The following is a 24,052-nucleotide window of genomic DNA, read 5'->3' on the forward strand; positions in this document are numbered from 1 at the left end:
GCATTCTTGGATTCAGTTTGCCAATATTTTATTGAGTATATTTGCATCTAAGTTCATGAGTGAGATTGGTCTGTACTTCTCTTTCTTGGTTGAATTTTTGAGTGGTTTTGGTATCAGCGGAACTGTAGCTCCATTAAAAGAGTTAGACAATGTTTCTTCTGTTTCTATGATGTGGGACACTTTGAGGAATATAAGTATTAGCTCTTATTTACCAGGAATCCACAAGGATCACAGCAGCTAAGACCCTAAGCAATCAAGAAGAGGGTGCCCGAACTGGCCTTGCCAAGTAGTCAGATAGGGGAGTATCTTAAATGTCACCATAGAAACTTCATCCAACAACTGATGGAAACAGAGACAGAGACTTGCAGCAGAGCACTGGGCTGAGCTCCCAAAGTCCAGTCAAAGAGTGTGAGGAGTGAGAATATGAGCAAAGAGGTCAAGACCATGATGAAGTCACTCACTATAACAGTGTACTTGTGCTAAGGGTATATCACCAACTCCAGCTGGACAGGGAAGGCACCAGCATAGGCACTAGATCCTCTGAATTTGCATGACAATTGGATGGCTGTGGCAGACTGCGGGGCTACTAGAAGTGGCACAAATATTTATCCTTACTGCTTGTACTGGCCTTTGGAACCCATTCTCTTTGGATGGATATCTTGCACAGCCTAGATATAGTAGAGAGGGCCTTGGTCTTTCCTCAAAGCAATATTCCTTACCCTCTCTGAGAAGTGAATGGGGGTGGGGTGGAGTGGAAGGTGGAGGGTATGGGAGGAGGGGAGGTAGTGGGAACTGGGCTTGGTATGTAAAATAAATAAACTGTTTTCTTTTTGATAAATAAGAAAAAAGAAAAAATGTAATAACAATATTTGGTTTAAAGAGAAGTTAGGTTTTAAATAATTCTTCCAGAACAAGTACATCAAAGGTGTTTAAAAAAATGCTTGCAGATTAATCTGCCTTTGAACTTTGCCTTATTATTTAAAATGGATGAATAAATAACTACTTTTAGGCCAGCTTTACATATTACCATAGAAGGGTTTAATTTCTCCTCTTTTTCACTTTGGATTTATACATAGTAATTTGAGAATGTGCTAGACTTGCAAAGTCCTTAGTTTGGAGGAGCTAGCTGAAACAACTTAGAATCTGTTCTATTCTCCCCAGGAAATTAAAAAAAAATAAACAAAAATAAAACAAAACTAAAGTTGAGTACTTTAGCTCAGTGATTCTTATTGTTTCAGTGTGTGGTCAATAATGGTCCCTGCCTTCTGGAGACTTTCACTTGTGAACCTTCTGGCAATGAATTTCAGTCTTTTGTTCTGTGTTGATCTGTATCTGCAAATAATATTAACAATTCTGTTTGATATGTGTGTTTTCTCTCCTGAATTTCCAACACAGTTCTCACAGTTCAAGGAATATGTATCAAGCAATTAGTTACCATAGTATAAATGACATTCTAACTAGCCATCATATTTGGAAAGTATCTAATTGTAGAATATGTGCCATTCAAAGAATGAAATAATGGAATTTATTTTACTTTTCACATCTTTACATTGCTTCTTTATCCCAGGAGACCAGATTTTATGTCATGAACCCCTTAATGTTCTTCTCTGTCAGTCAAGTAAGCATATTTGATGGGTGAAAACACTATTTAAATATGATAGAATTCATAGTAAATAGAACGAAGGTTTTGGAAATGGTGTGATTTTGCCTTAAATTACATAATTCGAATTATATATTTGAAGATTTCATGGGGAATTAATCTGTTGTATTTAGGGATTAAAAACTGCATCTCAAAATATCAAGACCTTTCTCTCTGTGTCTCTATGACTGAATCTCTCTCTGCTTTTTTCTTTCTCTCTCACACACATACACACAAACACGCAGAAACATACCCAAACACAGATATGTATGTCAGACTACACTATTTAACCTGATATATTCTGGATTATATTGCTATTTTCTTCCCTTTTATTGTTTTCTAAAGAATATTTCCTAAGAAAAATAAAAAGGTTTTAATTTTTTCTTAATATCTCTATTAGAAAGTAAGGAAAAATTTTAGAAAATCCCTGCAGGCTATAACATAGAACAGAAGTCCAAGTATGACTCACAACCTGGTTGAGATCATTGAAGAAGCTGCTTGACTTCCATAATTAGCATCCTGACAACATAATATGGCCAAGAGTGATAGGTCGCTGGTCAGGTCAGTGACCATGTAGTCAGTTATAACTGGAATAATTCCAGCTACTTAGTATATAATCACATGGATGGAAGGTTTTATAAAACAGATAAACAGTTTGATAGAAAAATAATGTGTGAAATAGTGCATTTCAGAGACTCATCCAATCATGAACTTCTAAAAATCCATTTAATTAATACCTTGTTGAAGGTCTGGAAGCAAGGTGCATTTTGTGAATGTCAATGGCTCATTCACCTTGCCTTTAATATATCTAAATTTAGGCAATTGTGCTACTATTAAGAATCAACTCCCCTTCTAAATATAAAAGTCCACAGTCACTAAATAGTATATAGTGAATTATTGTATTTATGAAAGTAAAAATTTACAAAGTGAAAGATATTAAGAATTTTATTGTATAATAAGTGCATTATGATGGTTTTAAATATAAAAAAATGCAGCACCCAAGACAAACAAGTTTTATACTTTTCTATGTTTATCTTTCTCAAAGGTAATAATCTGATGTTTATCAACATGTCAATCACATCTGTTCCTCAACTTTATGTGATTAGAATGATCCACTGGTTACTATTTAGCTTTTGATATCTTTTGTTTAATACCTTTATGCTTGATACATTAATCTTCCAGATACAGGATTCCAGGAATTTCTTACTGTTTAGTAGCATAACATTAGGTAACTGCATCACAATAAACAATCCATTCTACTCCCAAGTGACACCTGGCCCAGTTACCTTTCTCATCAAATTTGAAAAACATCACCATAAACCTTCTGCCATTGTTTACTTTAGTAAAATAGTAGCACTACATTGTCAGGGCACAACAAAACTTTTCAATAAAGCATTACAATGTCTATTTTCTTGCACCTTCTAGTTTTTCCCATTGTAGCTTCTCATTCAATCTCTCCTTGGCAGGAGAAGTAAAATGCATTCATTCAGTCTGGAGACCTGGATGGCATTTAACTTTTTGAACACATTTTCTATGTATGTTTACCATATTAGCATTCTCTTTTGCAAACACATTTTCAAGTTTTTGTTTAGGTTTGCATTTGTTCCTCTGTCCTTTTGTTCTTTCCGTGGTGGCTAAGGATTCACATTATTATTCATTTTATTCTGTTTTAAATATGTTTGGAAACTTCTTTAAATATTACTCTATGCTGCCTTCCTATTTGCTGTTTCTTAAACACATCAGGTCATAGCTCTTTCTCTCCTCTCCTCTCTCTCTCTCTCTCTCTCTCTCTCTCTCTCTCTCTCTGTGTGTGTGTGTGTGTGTGTGAGTGTATGTATGTATGTATGTATGTATGTATGTATGTATGTATGCATTTGTCTCTGTTTTTAGCATAATTCCTCACCTAATTATTTCACAACACAGTTTAAATGTAATGTATTAAATTAAGTGTAGTAAATGATATGTTGAAATAATATTAAACATCTGTTTAGCTGAAAGGGAAGAAATAATAACCTCCAATGTTCTGTACAACAATAAGAACAATTTATCTTAAGATAAACATTTGAAGTTAAGAATTATTCAGTATTTATGATTTGATGTCTTCATATTATAAATATGTATATATGTGTGTGTGTATCATACAGTTACACAATACTCAATGCAAGAGAGACTTACATAGATCTAATCTACATGGGATTTAGAAAGTAGAAAAGGACAAGATCTCCTAGTAGACTGGGAGTATGGGGACCTTGGGGGAGGGTTGAAAGGGAGAGGGGGAAGGTAGGGAGGAGAGAAAAGAAAAATGTAGAGCTCAATAAAAATACAAAAAAATAAATCAAATATCACCTAAAAGAATCATATTTGTATTTTAAATATTTAATTTAAAAAAAATAATTCAAGATACCTAAACTTTGAAATGAAGAATATCTTAATACAAAATTAACACAGTGTGTTTGAAATACAGCTCACTGGTGTAGTTCATGCCTAGTGCTTATAAGGTCCTGAGCACACAGCTCAGCTCCACAATCACAACACTCAGTTCACACATGTCAATCCTGAAGAAAATATTTAAAAGATAAAAAGTATTCTTTTGAAACTGCATTCAAGTACTCCATAAAGTCATTTCATTACTGAATGATTTTCAGTGAAATTGCTAGGAATGAAAGCAAGAGCAGGAATATAACCCTTTCACAGGATACTTTCATTATTGCATTAATTTCAAATTATTTCCACATGATAATTCATCACCCTTGTGTAAATACAAGTATACATATATGTGACATTTTTCTATTCTAATCACTCTAATATCCTAGTATTATCTAATAACTTACTGCAAATAGTATTATACAACATTGTGATCTACCTTTCTACTATGTAACTGGTAGATTAATCTCTCTTTTTCAGTTGTCTACCCATAAGTTTAAAGGTGAATAGAGTGTGACCTGTTAATAATAGAGTCGCTGGGCCAGGCGGTGGTGGCGCACGCCTTTAATCCCAGCACTCGGGAGGCAGAGTCAGGCGGATCTCTGTGAGTTCGAGGCCATCCTGGTCTACAAGAGCTAGTTCCAGGACAGGCTCTAAAAAAAGCTGCAGAGAAACCCTGTCTCGAAAAACCAAAAATAATAATAATAATAATAATAATAGAGTCGCTGAACAATGCCAATCTCACATTGTAAAGCTATTAAAAATTAAAATGCTTCCACATCTCCTTTCACTTCCAAATTGACTCCTTTTAGCTTTCAGGGGTTTTTATTTTTTTCATATTATTTTTTATTAAAAATTTCCATCTCCTCCACTCCTCCCACTTCCCTCCCCTCCCCTCCCCTCCACCCACACCCCCACTCCCTCCATCTCTAGGCCAAAGAGCAGTCAGGGTTCCCTACACTATGGGAAGTCCAAGGTCCTCCCAACTCTCCCCATGTCCAGGAAGGTGAGCATCCAAACTGACAAGGCTCCCACAGAGCCCGTCCATGCAGTAGAATCAAAACCTAGCACCATTATCCTTGGCTTCTCAGTCAGCCTCATTCAAAGAGTCCAGTTGGATCACATGCTCTATCAGTCCTATTCCTACTGGCCTTGGTGATCTTTCAGGGGTTTTTATTGGACTCATACAGGATGATGACAAAGAAGCAAAAGGTTTTCCTCATAGTATAAAGAACATATTGATAGCAAAAAAAAAAAAAAAAAAAAAAAAAAACCTGCATGGCAATGTCAATAATCATGTTAGTAGTATTAATACATGTTCATTATGGTAAAGCTTTGTTGTCTTTATGGATAATAGAAGTTATAGTATCACAGAAAGAAGAAAATTCTAATCATGTCTGTATTATTTTTTTTTTTATAGTTTAATTTGTAGTGTTTTTATTTTTTATTGATTACATATCAAGCATAAAATTATTTCTCATAATGTTTTTTTTTTCTTTTTTTTTTTTTCTCATGGTTTATTTTTTTTTATATTTAAAAATTTCCATCTCCTTCCCTCCTCCTCCCCCCTCCCTCCCCTCCTTCTCCCCTTTCTCTCCCCTCCTTCTCCCCCTTCCCTCCCCTCCCCTCCACCCATACCTCCCCTCCCTCCCTCTCAAGGCCAAGGAGCCATCAGGGTTCCCCACTCTATGCTAAGACCAAGGTCCTCCCAACTCCCCCCAGGTCCAGGAAGGTGATCGACCAAGCTGAGAAGGCTCCCACAGAGCCCGTCCATAAAGCCACATACTTAAACATCATAGCTGTGTTTTATGTACATAAAACTATAACATTCCCACACTATAAATATAATTGACTCTTGCTATTTTAAGTCCATATTTACAAGCATATTTCCCTGCCTAATTTACTAATAGTCAACCATGATCTTTTGCTTTTATAGTCTTCTGTTTCCTGAGTAGAGCTTCAGTAGCATGAAACACCCAGTACATATATTCCCTGTACGGCACAAGCTTTGTCTTTTTTGTCTCAGCTATTATTCTAATCACGTGTCTTTAAAAAGTTAATCTCTTTAGAATGCCATTTATGTTTTTCTTAATTGGTGCATTTACTGCCTAAATGGGTCATGAGCGTGATATTGAAGCGCTGCCCTAAGCATATAAATGTTGTGATATAATCACAGTATGTTGATATTATATTCTGATAAAAAACTTTATAATTACTTAAAATAATGTTTAGTGATTTGGGTATGGTAGCATTTTCTTCTTATCCCAGCCAAGGCGAGGTACAGGCAGTTTGTTCTTTATTCAGTTTGCAGTCTTTATTCAAGTTTGCAGGTAGCACAATATGAACATTCAAATGGTTTCTCAAAATGACAAAGAGGGAGAGAAGCAAAAAAGGGAGAGAGATAGAGAATATCACTTCCCAGAAAAAGATAAGCATGTAATCCCAGTTCGAGGCCAGCCTGGTCTACAAGAGCTAGTTCCAGGACAGGCTCTAGAAACTACAGGGAAACCCTGTCTCGAAAAACCAAAAAGAAAAAAAAATCAAAATAAAACATGAACTGCATAATCCTCAAAGTTTTCATTTCTAAGTTATGAAGTATCACATTTAATACATTTCTCTCAGTCGATTGTGGCTCATGATCTATTGATACCATCCATTTTAGAAAGCCATAAAAAGACAAAACAAAAACTTTAATCTCATCGCTGAGATTCTGAATTTCTTCTCATTGTCCCCCTATACATCTCTTGAGCGTTTGTGTTACAAATGAAGCATTCATAACCCCCAGGTTCTTTGGGTATTCCCTTTCTCCTAAACTACAACTTTGTATCAAATCTAGATTTAACGTTATTTCTGAAAAAAATGTTTATCAATTTGTGTTAATATAAACATATATGTACTGTGTCCATAGATTCCTTCCTATAAAATGAAGTATAAATGTGCTCTTTTAATACAGAGAATAAAATAGTCCCGTATCTCTATCAAATGAAGTGCAGTACAAAGAGAATCTCATAATATAGAATATTCAGGATCTTTACCATATCCTCCACATCATCAGCCCTAGTTCATACATTTAGCTCTCCACAATTTCTACAGTTTTTATACTACTTTTCACCCTCATAATACTTTTGCTGACCCTCATAATGTTAGCTTCTTGAAGAATCTGCCACAACAGCAATTACACATGTTGTGGTTCTTTTACTATGTGGCTCTTGGGAAGGCTTATCTCTCCCTTGCTCTAACAGCTTGTGAGTTTCAGGGAGGGCCCTTCAGGTCCTGGTTAGAGTGCAGAATTAGTCTGCTGTATTCTTGATTCTCTTGCTATTTCTGTTGTGTCTTCAGTTCTATAAGTGTTGAGTTTAGTGGGTTTTGCTCAAAAATCTCAGCTCAGATATGATAAAGGACATTTGTATAAAAAGAAAATCACAAACTTTGTAAGTGTATAATGCAGCAACAAAGAATAATATTTCAAGGGAGATGAGTTTCCCAGATGAACCCCAAATTAGTAAAGACCAGACTGCTTATATAGAAAGTATATGGCATAGTTTTTGAAAGTTTGTAATTTTACTCAAATCAGAACTACATCTGTAGGGCTCACAGGTCAACAACCAAATTTCTATGTGGGGAATCATAAGGAGCTCCTACAGAATAATTTCATATTTCACGTTGTAGAAGTTACAAACTTATTGCTAATTCACTGGATTGTTCAAAATGGGAATATTCATAAGCTAAGCAATTCAGGCAATGTCCAGGAGGAATGGGATAAAGAGTGGTCCTTCATATGTTGGCAAATTATGTGTAATGATGGCTGAGGGATTCAGACCAAATTATATACATCTCTTTTCCTTATTTCAGTGTGTTTTTTTTTGCCACTTCCACATTCTAATTCAGTTTTTGAATAGACAAATTTGGGATTCAGACCATATTATATATGTCTCTTTTATTTATTTAAACGTGTTTTCTTTTATCCACTTCCACATTCTAATTGATTTTAGAATAAGTAAGTTTTTTGTTTGATTGATTGATTTTTATATTTCTTGGTAGTACTGGGGATCAAACCCAGGGTCTCTCACATCCTAGGTAAAAACGTCTTTATGGAGCATAGCAGGAAATATGCCACTGTTACATTTGTAGTCTTTATTGTAAAATCAAAGGGTTTATACCATCTAAATATTCTACCATATACATAAATATACTTCAGGGTTCATACCATGATTGTTGATTCTTCAATGCATGCAACTTCTGTTGTTTATACTCCCTGCTTGTTTCATTTGTAACTGTTAACAGTCACATATATTATACTCTTTGGAATGCATTTTCGCGTGTTTCTACAAGACACTGGGGTTAATTTCATTCATCATATACAGGAAAAAAAACAAATCTCAAAATGCATTAAACGTTTGTATGAAAATGTCCCCATGGGACTCTGTACCAGGAACAATGAATAAAATATATTAAAAATAATATTTGAAATTATATTTGATATGATCTCAGATCTACAACCATGGTAAATCTATTAAGGCATATTAGATGTAGTTTCCCATCCTTTATTGGGGGTCATATGAATGCCCTTTTGTGGGAAGGTAAACGACACTGTTGGTAAAATGCTTGTCATAAAAGCGTAAGAACCTAAGATCAGTACATAAAATTTATAGCAGTGGTGAATTTTTTGCCTAGCACCTCTAGCATAATTGGTATTCCAGATGACTATTACATACAATCTCAAAGTATATAGAAAGTTTCTGAAAAGTAAAATCTGAGGCACTCCTCCATATGCACATACTATAACTATATATAAAAACTATATACAAACACAAACTTGCATGCACATTTGACCACATGGACATTCCCACACACACTCACAAGCAAGCAAACAAAAAAAAAAAAAACCAATTCGTTTATCATCCAATTAAACTTTGTGTAGTTTTACAAGTCAATTTTTAGTTTGAATTAAGAACCAGTATATTTTCCAGTGAAAGTAATGCAAATGACAGCAAAAAGTGATAGTGATAACTCAATGTTTTATACAAAAGGAGTGGCTGGAATGAGTGGATAGGAGCATAAAGACCAGTATGAATTAAATAATAGAAACACATAACTTGGAGTTAGCCTGAGGGTAAAATTGTACTAGTATGAAAACCACCACGGCCACAGATCTAAAAAGTGACCACGTTGAAATTCAGAATAAGTAGTGATATAGGAAATCCACAGGTCAGGTTATAGGTATGAACTTGGAAGTCATAAAAATACAATTATTTATTTAAAGCCAATAGGCAGATGCTAGTGGATGCAGACATGAAAGGGAAGAAATTCAAAGACAGAGTACTAGAACATTCCACTGTGAAGGCATGGAGTGAGCAGAAACTGGCAGGGAGGAATTCAGGGAGGTAAGCAGGAAAATATTTGATATCAGAATACAAAGAATCTTCTACAAAAATGAGACAGTGATAATGAGAATAACTGCTGATAAACAAGTTAGAGTAGAATGAAGGATAGCTAAATTGATTTATAAAGAACAGGATTGATGGCACATTAACAAACAATATTATAATCACAAAGCAGTATTCTAGTGGTTTTACAGATAAAGAAGTTTTTCGAAAGTTGAAAATAAAATGAATGTACAAATAGAGACCGTAAATAGCCATTATATCTATAGCATAAAAGGAGAAGGTCATACTTGGCATAAGAGAAGAATTGTACAATTTTTGGCCTAAATAGATTATGTATTGTAGGGAGGTTATTACTGATTGTGATTAGAAAAATAATTTTTTAATAATGTACTGAAAAAGTAAGTTGAGTCTAATGTAATATGTGAGCGTAATAGATGATATTAGGAGACAAGCATCTAATTTCTTACAAAGGAAGGAAAAATTAGTTGAGTCAAAGATATAAGAATGGGACATGATGCCATTTTTGAGAAATTCTCTTATGAGTGTGACAATTTTCTCTATAAATTTGGAGTCAAATTTGCTATTTGATCAGAAATTTATGAGCGACTCTACCATTTGATGGAAGATAGGAAGCATAAAGCAATAACTTAAAAGAACAAAAGAAAAAACACATTTTTTAAACATAGTATGGCCAACAAGAAACATCTATTGACACATAGAGTTGACAATTAGATAATAAAGTTGATGGTAGCCAGGGTAATTAAGTTTTATGTCATTTTCATAAAAAATGAGATAAAACAACCTAGCATCTAATTTCTTACAAGGGAAGCAAAAATTAGTTGAGTGAGCAGATATAAGGGTGAGACATGATTTCATTTTTCAGAAGTTCTCTTATAAGTGTGACAATTTTCACTATAAATTCACACTATAAATTTGGAGCCAAATTTTTTATCTGAATAGAAAATTTCACAAAGCTGAAAACTAAAAACAATAAAAACAATGCATTGTGATATTTGTGATAAATGCAAAAGTTACTTTTAGAATAGTTGGGCATGTGACAATAGTCATATTATAAATTAGATACTTAAGATCACACAAGTAGTTTGTTTCCACCAAGCTGGGAAAGTTATATAAGAATTCGATTAGAAAATAGATTTTTCAAACAGAACATGGGAGATCAAATTAGTGAATAATGACAAGATGGACAAGTGTAACAGATATCCAATAACCTTTGAGAATTGCTAGTAAGTTTACAGTAATGACAGGCCACAATGTTCTGAGTGATTATTGTCTCAGACCTCTCATTAGTTGACAATAACTTGCTAAGTCATTAAAATTTTTCTGTTTTTAACACACCAAGTAAAATGGCTTGTCCTTATTTTAAACAAGAACAATACCACATATCTAATGTGCAATGCTAGTAAGGACAGATTTTGTTAGAAAGATTGATTTTGAAGGTGGACTGTACAGTGGACTGCAGCTGACCAAAATGTTTTCCTACAGCTCGTGTGTCAAATCATTCAAAATGATTCTATGTTAGAGAAAACAGTGAACAACAGTATAAAAACCCCACTCAGACACTGAAATAAACAGTTGTGTGGGACAGTTAAACAAAGCACAGTTTGCCTTGGGGCTTGCCTCTTTATGTATGGGATTAAGTTTATTTTAAGGGATAGCTATATATGACTTAAACTGAAGTATGACAAAATTTTGGGGACTTCGAAAATGAGAAAATATTAAACAAATTCTGCTCACGAAGCATTTCATTTATATTGAATACTGCACTAGGGTAGGAGAGTTGTTCAATGGCAGATTTATAAAACAAATCATACTTTGGGTGAATATGTATGTTCCTTTAGCTAATTAAAATGATCATCTACAGTGATCTATTTTGCAGAAGGTAGAATGTGGTATCCTAAAATAAGTCTCTTTGAGAATAGAGAAGAGTAGTTAAATTTTTCCCTTACATCTTACTTCCCAAGAACTGAAACTTCAGAAAACATTCAGATAACCAAAAATTATTTTCCACCACAATGATCAACTCAAGAGGTAAGTTAAGGTTGTTTTGATTTTAGGATAGTCACATTTCAAAAAACTGGAATCATTAATGAGCTCTTAATTATTGACTCCTTGGTGAGAAGCTAAAATGTTGGCAAATACAAAAACATAAACACACACACATATATTTATATTTATATACAAAATGAAATCCTTAGAAATTTCTTCACTGGTAATAAAGTACCATTTGTATAATTTTAGCTATGATAACTTTTTTTGCTGTAACTTTAGAAATAATTTATTATATAACTATATTATATATTTTAATTATACAATTCCTCATGTTCTCCAGAGACCTATAAATTCTCTACAATTTACTTGCACTTATTTCTAATGAAAGAAAAATTGAGTGCTGAGGGAACATGACATTTTCTAGATAGATATTCACAAACATCTATTTATCCCGGAGAAGACACCAATGACAGTGAAAACATAATTACATCCATGTTTAAATTGTCGAATGACATGTCTTAGAGAAGCGTAGATGAGTGGTTATTTGCAAAAACATGGACAGCTTGCAAGCAGCTACAAAATGGTGGGAAAAATCATTGTCTCTGGTAACCACTAATTTTTTCTCTTATCCTCCATGATGGAAATGACTCTTGGTGGATGTTAGTGGGCCCAAACTTGTAAAGTTTTCATGGAATTCTGACTGCTCTAATTTTAAAATGTCAGTGGAGAGACATATGTCCAGGGGAGAGAGTTCACCTACAGGGGTAATGTGGAGTAATTATAATTTTTAGTAATTATATTAAAAGGCAAAATAGTTATAATTTTAATAATTACAAATTGTAAGAATCTCTAAGTAATATTGTGATGGTATGAATAAGAATGGATCCATCGGCTCATATGTTTAAAAGATTATCCATTAGGGAGTCGCACTACTTAATAGGGATTTTGAGGTGTGGCCAAGTTGGAGACAACATGACACTGGGGGTAGGCTTTTGGGTTTCACGCCAATCCAGTGTCTCTCTTTGCCTGCCCCTTTGCAGATCTGATTGTGGAACTATTAAGCTACTTCGCTAACATCATGTCTGTCTGCAGCAACCCATGATTCCTACCATGATGTCAATGAACTACAAACTAGCTTTATTGAATGTTATCCTTTATAAGAGTTGCCATGTAATGGCATCTCTTCACAGTATTAGAATATTAATTAAGACACATAATTTATGATATCCTTATTCCAATGATGACTAGAAACACTCTCAAGATATATAAAACTAAAATCAGTCAGTGGCGGTACACAACTTTAATCCCAGCACTAAGGAGGCAGAGGCAGGCAGATCTCTGTGAGTTTGAGGCCAGCCTGGTCTATAATAGCTAGTTCCAGGATAGCTTCCAAAAACTACTGAGAAACTCTGCCTCAAAATAAGTAAATAAGTAAGTAAGTAAGTAAATAAATAAATAAATAAACAGTAAAAAGATAACCTAAGATTTTTATTCTTTTTTTTTTTAGTTTTTTTTCTCATTTTTTTTATTCAAGATTTCCATCTCCTCCCCTCCTCCTCCCCCTTCCCTCCCTTCCCTTCCACCCATACCCCCACTCCACCCCTCTCCAAAGACAAAGAGCCATCAGGGTTCCCTTCACTATGTTGAGTCCAAGGTCCTCCCAGCTCCCCCTAAGTCCTATTCTTATTAAAATATGTTCAACCTAGAGATAGAAGGAGTGGCCAACAAATAACCAGTCAAGCCTAAAAGCCATGCCAGGAGATCATGCCCACCGCTGACCTTGCCTGGAGCACCAAGATTCACAGACTTAAGGACCCAGAAACCTACAATAGAACCAAACATCACTGGAGGAAAAAATGTCAATGTAATGATGCCTAAACGCTGTACTTATAGATGGCTGCCTCGCCCTGTAGTCCTCAGAGAAGCTTCATCCTGAAACTGTTGGAAAGATACCAAAGATCCTTAGTCAGCCTTTGGGCTGACTCAGGGAATCCTGAAGAACAGTGGGAGCAAAGATTGCACGAGTCACAGTGGGTGAAGGACACCACAAGAAACCCACAGAACCAACTAACCTGAATTCATAGGGGCTCAAGGAGATTGAGGATAACCAACAAGAGACAATGCATGGGACAGACAAGTATACTTTACAGATACTTTAAAGTTGTGTGGCTTAGTCCACTTTTGCAACACTTAACAGTAGAAGCAGACTCTCTGGCTTTTGTGACTCTATACCTCATATTGGGTCAACCTGGCCAGCTTTAATACATGGAAAGCTGCTCAGCCTTATTTGATATGGCATGGTTTGATAATATATATGGGAGATCTACACTTTCACGAACAAAAACCGGGAAGGGTAGAAACAGAGGAAGACTTGGAGGAGAGACTAGGAGGAGAGAAGGGAGGGGTAACTTTGGCCAGAATATAAAATAAGAACGAAAAGAAAAGAAGGGCTGAAGGAAGTTGGTGGTCTGAATTATCAATGATTGTTACTAGAAAAATATAAATGACTATGCAACAATTGTTTTTAGGGTATATAAGTAAATACAACTCTGTAGCATTGAGAAAAAACTGAAGCATCTATGTATTTAAAAAAAGATATCTTCTTTGCAACAGGTTTGACTTCATAATTAAAGCAAATAGTATGATTGTTTCTCAATGGATTAAATGGTAGCTCATATTCTTTAAAATATATTCTATTATAAAACTATGTGAAATCACTGTCTCATGAAAACATTGAACAGAAGCATATTTGATTCTTCTTGATTCTAATAAGTGAAAGGATCCAGTTACCTTTGCAATGAAACACATTCTGAAATTCAGGGAAGTGGTTTCTAAGCTCTAATGTGTAGGCAATATTAGTAAATACAAGGCTAAGATTGAGACAAATGGTTAAATTTACCCAGTATACATCATGTATTCACTGTAATAATTCCTAGAAGAGCAATGCCAGTAAGCCTCCCTATTATTGAACCATCAGTTCCCTTGAAGTTTTAAGGAATTCAATTAAAAAAATAAGTTCCTCAAATTTGATTTTTAAAGGGGTGTGTAGATTCTCATCATGTTATTGCGATGATTGCCATAAATACTTTAATATTTATAAACAAAAGTGTAAGCTCCAAGATCTGACAATAATCAACAAATTTGATTATTCTAAAGTTTCACATAGTTTGGAAATGTTATTTATTTAGTAATTTAGTGTGTTAATATTTTCAATAATTATTTTATTATATAACTACTTCATATGTTGAAACATTACTTTAATGTTTAAAATTATAATATTCACAAAATTACACAATTTGTGCTTATTGTCCTATCAAAAGAGATTTTTACAATTATTCTTAATTGCTCTTTCTGTAAGAAAACAAGTCATGTTTTAGAAAGTAAATAGTAAGTATAGATTTAATATAATGCTATGAGGTTTCCAAATATTTACAGTTAAAACTTGCATTAGAACTTATAATTTCATATATATATTTCAGAATTATTAAAAATACAAAATTTTTCATCTCAGTTTGTGAAATTTGATATATTTTATAACCCTTAACTTACCCAAGTCATTAAAATCTAATGACATATTTATATTTGAGTTCAATTCGGTGAAACAGCAATAAAAATGTGATTATAAAATTGAGATAACTAACACCATTGTGCCTGATTTCACTTTGGTATGAGCTGCACCTTAAATTTCCATTCTCTAAATTGGAGGTTTATCTCATCACAGATTTCTCCTAAGCAAATGGCAACTGCATTTGAACTGGTTGTTACGGCATAATTTTATGAAATATTCATTTAAAAAATAAATGTAATTGTACCATTTTCTAGCAGAGAAAATGAAGCCATTCAACTGTACTCAGCTCTCTCAGAGATATTCAAATGAATATTACATATTTTCTACTGAGTGGTTGTGAGTATAATGAGATTACACCTATTCCTGGTACATTTCTGGATAATAAGAAGCCACTACTCTACAAGATCATTTTCAAAGTCATGGACAAGTAGAAAATGACTAAATTACACCACTCATGAAAGCACAAGTAATATTGCTATTAAGTTTTTCAACTATTTGGCATATATATTCGAAATATATGAAAAGAAATGAGGAGACACCTATTATTTTTTTCTTATTTAAATAATGAGAAAATATATAGGAAATGGATTTTAATGACCAGTTTTCGGGGTCATAAAGATAACTCTAACTTCAGAAATTGTTATATCCAATTAACACATTCAAATAAATACACATTTTACTTAGTAGAATAAGCATAAGCACCTTAACATTAATGTACCATTAAAAAAATAAAAACTTTAATAATATACCTCATCTTTTATAACATTACTGATATTCATATATAAATATATAGAGAGAATATATATTTTAAACTAAATTCAGTAATTATACTAAACCTAAACCTGGAGAGAAACCTTCTTGAATACCAATAATCTTTCTATGCTTTTGATAATTTTTGTGTATGATATTTAGAACACCTATGTCAATAATGGCTATGTATTCATTAAAAGAACAATAACACAGCACAACAAATAGAGTTGATACTGCTTTTAATTTCTAAGTATCTGAAATCTTAGTTTTTAAAAATCTGGATACAATTAAAGTCATTGTATGTGTACATGTTTCAGATTTATTTTGTTTGAACTGCTTAAAAGCCCAAAACTGAAATGTTGTTTACATAATGATAAGCACTAGACACTGGTTTCTTCTTTCTTACTTTTTCCTGGTATACCTGTCCACAAGAACACTCAATCATAAAAGCACCACTCCATTTTTTTTTTTTTAGCTACTTGGCCTCTTACCATGATTTTTAAAAAAATTTGTTCACTGCTGTGACAAATTGCCTTACAAAATTAAATCAAGAACTTTGCCTTTTGGGTTAATATAGAATCTAGTTCATGATGATAGGAAGTAATGTAAGAGGCATATTATTAATCTTTCATATTGCATTTAAAGGAAGCATCATCATTCATCACCTGATGCTTTCATTCTCTTGCCAAGCTTAGCTCCCGTCTCTTTTTCTCCCTGTGCCCCCACGTCTCCCATGTAATAACCCAGGGCTGCCAGCCTGTAGTATGTTGTCACTCACTTTCAGACTGAGTTTCTCATGATTTTAGAACTTACTGGAAGTGCCCACTCAAACACATTAAATGTGCGTCTCCTAGATTTTTCCAAATGTAGTTAGAGTACAAGGAAGTCTAACCTTAACAAATCCACACCTTGTCAATCTGATGTAACTAGAGTCCACTCGTATGTTTCCCAGCTGCCCAGGCACACATAAGCACACAAACTAAATAAATTACAACACTATTTGGCCAATGACTTAGGCTTATTCCTAGCTAACTCTTTTTTCCTTTTTTTTTTTACTTTAGTAATACCAGTAATCAAAATTTCCTCTTCTTCCCCTCCTCCAACTTCCCTCCCACTCTCCCCTCCCCCTCCCTGTCCTAAGAGAGGGCAGGGTTCCCTGCCCTTGGGAAGTCCAAGAACCTCGCTGCTCCATCCAGGCTTAGGAAGGTATGCATCCAAATAGACTAGGATCCCAAAAAGCCAGTACATGCCATAGAGACAAATCCCAGTGCCATTATCATTGGCTTCTCAGTCTGCCCCAATTGTCAGCCATATTCAGAGGGTCCAAATTGATCCCATGCTCATTCAGTCCCATTCCAGCTGGTTTTGGTAAACTCCCATTAGTTCAGGCACACTGTCTCAGTGGATGGATCAAACCCTCGTGGTTTTGACTTCCTTGGTCATATCCTCCCTGCTCTGTTCTTCAACTGGACCTCACGATCTCAGTCCAGTACTCACATTTAGGTCTGTGTCTCTATCTCCATCTGTCGCCAGAGGAAGGTTCTATGGTGATATTAAAGATATTTAAGGGACAAGGCCAGTCCAGGCACTCTCTCCTCCTCTGCCTAGGGTCCTAGCTGGGGACATCCCCGTGGACATCTGGAACCCTCTCTAGAGTCAAGCCTCTACTACTGAACAAAGAATTCTCAACAGAAGAATTTCAAATGGTCAAAAGATACTTAAGGACATATTCAACTTCCTTAGCTATCAGGGAAATGCAAATCAAAAAAACTTTGAGATACCATCGTATACCTGTCAGAATAGCTAAAATCAAAAACACGAATAACCTATGGTCTATGCTGGAGAGGATGTAGAGTAAGGGGAACACTCATCCATTGCTGGTGGGAATGCAAACTTGTACAACCACTTTGGAGATCAGTGTGGCAGCTTCTCAGAAAATTGGGAATCAAACTACCTCAGAATCCAGCAATATCACTTTTGGGAATATACCCAAGAGATGCCCTATCATACTACAAAAGCATTTGTTCAACTATGTTCATAGCAGCATTATTTGTAATAGCTAGAACCTGGAAACAACTTAGATGCCCCTCAATGGAAGAATAGATAAAGAAAGTGTGGCAATCTACACATCATTAGAGTACTACTCAGTGTTAAAAAACAATGACATCTTGAATTTTGCTTGCAAATGGATAGAAGTAGAAAACACTATCCTGAGTGAGGTAACGCAGACCCAAAATATGAATATGGTATGTACTCACTCATTAGTGGATTCTGGCCATAAACAAAGGACATTGAGCCTATGGTTTGCGATTACAGAGAACCTAAGTAATAAGGTGACCCCAAAGAAAAACATATATACATCCTACTGAAAATTGGAAGCAGACAAGATCGCCAGGAAAAGTTGCGAGCAACGGGGTGGGGGTAGAATGGGGGAAGAGAAGAGGGAGAGAGAGAAGGGAGAAGGGGAGGGCTAGGGAGATCTTTGGGGAGTGGGATGGTTGAGATGAAAGAAGGGTAGATATGGGAGCAGGGAAGAAGATATCTTAATTAAGGGAGGCATTGTGGGGTTGGCAAGAGGCTAGCTTTTTTCTTAAATTAACCCATTTTGATTAATCTGTGTATTTCCACGAGGCTGTGGCTTACTAGTAAAAGTTCTGGTCTCTTTCTCTTTCTGCAGTTACATGGCATCTCTTTGACTCCACATACTTTCTCTCTGTGTCTCTTTCCTGATTTCCTGCCTGGCTTTTGTCTGCTAAGCTATGGTCCAAATAGCTTTTATTCACTAATCATTAAATGCACCATATATTCATAAGGGCATCCCACATCAATCTGACATGCATACATATAATTTCATACCATAGTATTTTACCTCGTGATTTCATGCAAATTACATTTAGTTCAATTCATGTTAGAGAATTACTCAAAGTCATAACAGGTCCTAGACTGTTGAAAAGATCAGTCAAAAATATCTGTGAAATTAAAGCTAATATCTCATCTCTGGATTCTTAAAAAATTTAAAACATTAATAAAAGAAAAACATAAAGTAACTTATATTTCCAATATCAGATGCCAAAGAATAAACATTCTACTTAAAATAGTTAGTAGAGGCATAGTATGTATTGCCCAGATTAAGACAAGAACTGAACCCAACCAAGAAAACATGAAATCTTGCATCTGGAACATCTGATGAAATCAGTGGGTCTCTGTCATGTTAGCCCCTCCAGCTTTCACACATGCAAAAGAGATTTCTCTGTTTAACAGACCTAGCTGTCTTGAAACTTGCTCTTATAGACCAGATGGCCTTGAACTCACAGAGATCTGTCTGTCTCTACCTCCCAAGTACTAGAATTAAAGGCCTGTGCTGCCACAGCTTGGCCCATAAAGTAACAATTTAAGCACTTGAATTCTGCCATTTGTGTCACATGATTCAGTTGTAGGTATATGTTAAATTCTGTGTACTCTAAGAAGAAACTTCTACAACAAGAGTTGAATGACATGCTAATCTATAAGTGTATAAGTATAGATTAGAAAAAGGCATTTTATCTATATGTTCACTTAGTAGATATATGTAGTACTAATATTTCTTCTAGGACCCATGATCAGTTCAATCTCATGTTCATTGCCACATCAGCAATGCCAGATATGGGTTTCCTCTTATGGAGTAGGCTCTTAGAATTAACTTCCTTTCCTTTTCTTCCCTCCTTCTTTTTCCCTCCCTCCTTCCTTCCCTCCCTCCCTTCCTCCCTCCCTCCCTCTCTCCCTCCCTCCCTACCTCCTTCCCTCCCTTCCTTCTATCTTTCCATCCTTCTTTCCTCCGTTCCTTCTTTTCTTTCTCATTTACTTATTTTTTTTTTCTCAGACAAGGTTTCTCTGAGTAGCCCTAGTTGCGGTGGATCTCACTCTGTAGACCAGGTCTACCTAGGACACTATAATCCATCTTTCTCTGCATACCAAGTACTGGGATTAACATCAAGCTCCACCATCTTCTTGCGAAAATCAACTTTAAAAAGTGGTTTATTACTCCAATATTATTTGTGCTACAAGTTAATTAGTTCATCTTGAAGGCAGATCACTCTTGTAGATATCGGTTTCATAGTTGGTCAGTAACCAATAACATTGACAATACACTGTTAATTTTGGAAAAGGATAAACTTTGGGAAGATTCTATATCCTCAAGATACAAAATAGATACCCACTCTTTTTACTTGAAATATTTTTTGTTAGGATATGGTGTCAAATTCTATTTAAATTCTTCTTAATATATGTATATATCTAAGAAAGCTTCTACCATTGTAATATTCCATATGGGTTTTCAAAAAAGGCCTTTACTATTCATTCTCTTTTCCAGTGTTCTTTTCTTTACCTTTACCTTTTATACTATTTTAGTTTTTCCTAAAGGAAAAATTTAGTTTTTCCTTTATAAGATTATAATCGATTTCTCATTTCCATGTAAATCTTATTTTCCCTCTTATTCTCTTACTAATTGCTTCACTTCTGTGACTTTTAAATGAAGCACCAATATTAAAAGCTTAAAAGCCAATATGTAATATTTGTATTTCTGAGTCTAGATTATCTGCCTCATTTAGCTCATCCATTTAACTGAAATTTTATTTTTTCTCAACAGCTTAATGGTAGTCCACTGTGTAGACATGCCATATTTGCATTATCTATTCATAAAGATCTTTTTTTTTTCTGTGTGTATGATTTACTCAAATGCTTATTCCAGCCACATATTAGGAAGTCTCCAAGTTAGCCCCTCCCAAGGCACAATGAAACAAAATATGAATTTTCTTGCTTTTAAAATGTTGGTTTGGAGAGCTACTCTCTCAGCTAAGGATCACATTGTTATTTTATTTATTTTTTTTTCTTTCTCATGGTTTATTTTTTTTTATATTTAAAAATTTCCATCTCCTTCCCTCCTCCTCCCCCTCCCTCCGCTCCTCCTCCCCCTTCCCGCCCCTCCTTCTCCCCCTTCCCTCCCCTTCCCTCCACCCATACCTCCCCTCCCTCCCTCTCAAGGCCAAGGAGCCATCAGGGTTCCCCACTCTATGCTAAGTCCAAGGTCCTCCCAACTCCCCCCAGGTCCAGGAAGGTGATCGACCAAGCTGAGAAGGCTCCCACAGAGCCCGTCCATGCAGAAGAATCAGAGCCCAGCGCCAATGTCCTTTGCTTCTCAGTCAGCCCCCGCTGTTGGCCACATTCAGAGAGACGGGTTTGGTCGCATGATCCATCAGTCCCATTCCAACTGGAGTTGGTGATCTCCCTTTAGTTCTGTCCCACCGTCTCCATGAGTAAACGCACCCCTCACGTTCCTGACTTTCTCCCTCATGTTCTCGCTCCTTCTGCTCCTCATCAGGACCTTGGGAGCTCAGTCCAGTGCTCCAATGTGGGGCTCAGTCACCTTCCCCATCTGTCGCCAGCTGGAGGTTCCCTCACGGTCCTGACTTTCTTTCTCATGTTCTCCGTCCTTCTGCTCCTCATCAGGACCTTGGGAGCTCAGTCCGGTGCTCCAATGTGGGGCTCTGTCATTTTCTTCATCTATCGTCAGGTGGAGGTTCTATGGTGATATGCAAGAAATTCATCAGTATGGCTATAGGAACTGGCCTTTTCAGGCTCCCTCTCCTCCGCTGCCCAAGGAACTAATTGGGGGCGTCTCCCTGGAAACCTGGGAACCCCTCTAGGGTCAAGTCTCTTGACAACCCTCAGGTAGCTCCTTAAATTAAGATATATGCTTCCCTGCTCCCATATCCACTCTTCCTATATCCCAAGCACCCCATTCCTCCGAGCTCCCCCCATTCTCCCCTTCACATTTTTCTCTCCCCATCTTCCCTTGGCCCAGTCTAGCCCAACCCTCAAGTTCCCAATTTTGCCTGGCAATCGTGTCTACTTCCAATATCCAGGAGGATTACTATATCTTTTTTTGGGAGTTCACCTTCTTATTATCTTCTCAAGGATCCCAAATTTATAGGCTCGATGTCCTTTAATTATGGCTAGAAACCGATTATGAGTGAGTACATCCCATGTTCATCTTTTTGGGTCTGGGTTACCTCACTCAGAATAGTGTTTTCTATTTCCATCCATTTGCCTGCAAAATTCAAGATGTCATTGTTTTTTACCTCTGAGTAGTATTCTAGCATGTATATATTCCACAGTTTCTTCATCCATTCTTCCACTGAAGGGCATCTAGGTTGTTTCCAGGATCTGGCTATTACAAATAATGCTGCTATGAACATAGATGAGCATATGCATAAGGATCATTTAAACTTTAAAAAAATTCTTTTGCTCCTCATCGGGACCTTGGGATCTCAGTCCGGTGCTCCTATGTGGGGCTCTGTCATTTTCTCCATCCAATGCCAGGTGAAGGTTCTATGGTGATATGCAAGATATTCATGAGTATGGCAATAGGATCTAGACATTTCTGGCACCCTCTCCTCAGCTGCCCAAGGACCTAGCTGGGGGCGTCTTCCTGGACACCTGGGAACCCCTCTAGAGTCAAGTCTCTGCCAACCCTTGTTCCCATATCCACTTTTCCTATATTCCAACCATCCTATTCCCCCAAGCTCTTCCCATCCTCCACTTCACACTTTTCTCTCCCCATTCCCCCCTCCCCCATCCCACCCCACCCCCATGTTCCCATATTTTGTCCAAGGAAGTCAGGACCGGGAAGAGTGCGTTTACCCATTGAGACGGTGGGACAGATCCAACGGGAGACCACCAAGTTAGTTGGAATGGGACTGATGGAACAGGGGACCAAACCGGACTCTCTGAATGTGGCTGACGGCGGAGGAGGACTGAGAAACCAAGGACAACGGCAATGAACACGACCTCTACAGCATGGACGGGCTCACTGTGAGCCTTGTCAGTTTGGTTGCTCACCTTCCTGGACTTAGGGGGAGCTGGGAGGACCTTGGACTTAACATAGTGAAGGGAACCCTGATGGCTCTTTGTCTTGGAGAGGGGTGGAGTGGGGGTATGGGTGGAAGGGAGGGGAGGGAAGGGGGAGGAGATGGAAATCTTTAATAAAAAAAAGTAAAAAAAATTATTACTGATATTTGAATAGAACATAGTGGGGTTTTGAGGAGAATTGCCCACATAGACTCATATACCTGATTGCCCCAGATATAGTCTCATAAACTGTTTGGGATGTCTTAGAAGGTGTGGCCTTGTTGGAGGAGTTGTGGCACTGGGGAAGTGCTTTGGAGTTTCAAAAGACTGTGCCATTTCCATTTTGCTCTTCCTCTTGTGCTTGTGAATAAGATGTAAGCTCTCTGTTATTCTTCAGCACCATGCCTGCCTACATGGTGCTATCCTCCTGATATGACGACCATAGCTTCACCCTCTGGAACTGTAAGCACCTTTTGTAGGTTGTTTTGGTCATGGTGTTTTGTTATGGTAATAGACTGGTAAATAAAAGAAGCTGCAACAAGCATTAACTGCCCCTTCTCTATACAGTAGTAAGATATAGAGTTCATTGAGTATATGTATAAAAGTTTTATAGCTGGATCCTGAGAGAGATCTGTTTTTATATTTGGGAGTAAATTCACACTGGGATCCACAGTCATACAAATTTGCAGAAATATAATTGATAAGTATTTTTTACAATCTCTAGGCTGTGCCTTTGCCTAACTGATGGTGTGTTTTGCTGTGCAAAAATTTTTTAGCTTCATGAAATCTCATCCACTAATTTTTTCTTTTAGTGGCTACTTTATCATGTTTCTGTTCAGAAAGTTATGTTTTGGTATCAATTATTTCAAAAATTTCTCTATTATGAGATTCAGGGTATCAATCAAGTTCTATATTGAGATCCTTGGTTCATTTGGGGATTATTTCTGAGCCAGATAGGAAGTGTGGATCTCTTTTCATTCTCCTGCTGTTATTCTTGCTGACTAACAGCATTTGTTGATGATTTTGTCTTTCTTCAGTATATATTAGGAGTTCTTTATTAAAAAATCAAATATGTATAGATGTATAAAATTGTGTCTAAAATTTCAGATTTATTCTATCTTAGAAAATGTTTTTATGTTAATGCCTTTTTATTACTACATGTCTGTAGTGCAACTTGAAATCTATGATGGTGATACCTCTAGTCAGTCTTTTAATCATTAGAAATGTATTAGCTATACTTAGTTATTTGGCCCATCTGTATGAATTTTTCAGTTTATATGAAGAATCGTGTTAAAATTTTGATATGCTTCAAAAATATTTAATTTAATTTTTGAGATCATACCAATATTTCAACATTTCTCTCTTTCCTTACTTACCTTCAAAACCTCT

The sequence above is a fragment of the Arvicola amphibius genome, chromosome 13, assembly GCF_903992535.2.
Source record: "Arvicola amphibius chromosome 13, mArvAmp1.2, whole genome shotgun sequence".
NCBI classification, from domain to species: domain Eukaryota; kingdom Metazoa; phylum Chordata; class Mammalia; order Rodentia; family Cricetidae; genus Arvicola; species Arvicola amphibius.